Source organism: Frankliniella occidentalis, unplaced genomic scaffold (assembly GCF_000697945.3).
Source record: "Frankliniella occidentalis isolate FOCC.00 unplaced genomic scaffold, Focc_3.1 Scaffold9, whole genome shotgun sequence".
Taxonomy (NCBI): Eukaryota; Metazoa; Arthropoda; class Insecta; order Thysanoptera; family Thripidae; genus Frankliniella; species Frankliniella occidentalis.
The window spans coordinates 420,847-422,927 of record NW_026267139.1 but is presented as its reverse complement, the minus strand read 5'-3'; the positions used below and the strand labels follow the sequence as shown (position 1 = coordinate 422,927).

The following is a 2,081-nucleotide window of genomic DNA, read 5'->3' as shown; positions in this document are numbered from 1 at the left end:
GAGAGAGAGAGAGAGAGAGAGAGAGAGAGAGAGAGAGAGAGAGAGAGCTACTATCACTGCCTCGTATCCAGCTCTATAGAAGTTCGTTGACACACTGGAAAACCAACGGTGCTTAGTTGTCAAATTCGTTTACGTTTCCAGGGTGGAACGAAAAGTCGGAGTAGCACGAGTAGACGCCCCAGACCAGAGACAGCACTTAAGACATTAATTGATTTCCAAGCAAGGCGAGAAAAACACGAAAAAACAAACCTGTCTTCTCACTATGGACCGCTCACAGCGCGGTGGCCTCGGCTGTGACGGTTACATTCTGCATCAAAGCGAGCAAGATGGGCCCCAGCCTCTTAACTTGGCTGCGATTGTTCGAATGTGAACGTCATGCATTTTCCCCGGAAATTTTTCGTTTTTGCCCGAAACTTTCCTGAAATGTTCTGGAAAGTCTCCAGGGATTCCGACCCTAGTCCTCCTGGGCCGTTGCCGCCCCCTCTACCTCACCATCAGCACGTGCAACTCGACCCGCTCGACCGAGGGCAGACTGCGATTAAAATTGCAATAACCCACGCGACACTGCACTGGCCGAGCGACCCGCGCGTGTCGTTCTGCGAGTTGCGGCGAAGAGGATGTTCGTGTTTGCGCGATCTCTATGCCGCCGTGTGGAGCCAGGTCGCCACTCGGAGCCGACGGCTCGACGTTGTAGCCTAACGCGTTCCAAGCTCCGCGGCGGCTGGAGAGGGGCCTGCCTATGCGGAGCGGGGGCAGCGCACAGTAGTTGTAGTGCCTCTATATAGCTGATCGCAACGCTCTCTCTCTGCGCCGCCGCCGCCGTGTTCGCCCGCGTGTTGTACTCGGTGTGGTTACTCTTCTCTTCCTGAGCCCGGCGGAGTGGGGGATTTTTGCCCATCTCCCGCGTCGTGGCGCTTCCGTTTCCTTACTCTTCATTTGGCTTTGTACTTATACTGCTCTCTCTCTCTCTCTCTCTCTCTCTCTCTCTCTCTCTCTCTCTCTCTCTCTCTCTCCAGCAGATGGAGCGCAGTAGAGACATAGCAAAGCCTCATCGCGTTTCGCTGCGATCCCCCGCTGCTCCCCACTCGGCCCGGTGAAGCAGCCAGCATGAGCCCGAGCCCCGTTCGTCGACGGAGAGTTCTTGTGGAATCTAATTGCTTGCACAGTCTTACTGTCAAGTGGCAAGCAGGCAGAGCCCGAGACCCCAACCCGCACGGCGCGGAGGGAGAAAAAGATATGCGGCACAGCCATACAGAGGAGGGACACTGTAAACTTATTGAAGAGTGCAAATATATGAAGACTTTTTCAAATTCAATATGCAAATAACGACGACGGCTCAAAATGCGAATCTCTCATCTAATATTGCACCTCTATACGGGAGCGATCACTCTTAGTTCCTTACAAAGAGTGGTCTTCATATTATGAAGAATTGGGTTTGTAACGTACAAAGGATCTGGAACCACCATATTACAAACGGATTTTCTTCGTATTACAAAGTGCGCCAGTTTCTTAACAGACACGTGCTCTTCGTAATACAAAGCCAAACCATTCGTAATACAAAGGATTTGTTTGTATTACAAAGGTGTCAAATCCTTTGTACGTTACGAAGAGCTGTTCTTTGTAAGAAACTTACAGTGATAAAAAAGGTTATCGGACTGAACTGACTACACATAATATTGCATCAAAATGCGACAGCAGCCGATAGTAATGCATTTTACTGCAGTAACTGATGTATCGCAGGTACCTGGTGTCGTCAGAGTGCATGCGAGTGTCGTTTGATAGCGACGATTTTTCCTCATACCGCATCCCCCTATGATGCAATGCATATTGGGGAATCGCATTTCGTTGGGCCAAAATCACAGCAAACGAGTTGAATGCAAACTATAGCGCACTAGCAGAATGACGGTGGAGGCGAGCCCTGGTCGCCTGATACCCTATGATCCCGCGAGCGTTTGACTCGGCTGCAGTTCGCCACAGACACAATAGTTATCATCTCTATGCAGCCAGCTAGTTCTGTCATGATTTGTCCATATCGGATCGCCTCACAGTAACTACGGCCAATCCTGCGGTCCTCCCGGCTC

At 50.9% G+C, this 2,081-nt stretch overlaps 1 protein-coding gene across 1 annotated transcript in view; it reads right to left on the bottom strand.

The window, feature by feature from the left end:
* The window catches only part of LOC113202698 (lachesin-like), a 79,986-nt gene that overhangs the window by 11,162 nt on the left and 66,743 nt on the right, over window positions 1-2,081 (bottom strand). The gene's annotated exons all lie outside the window — the stretch shown is intronic.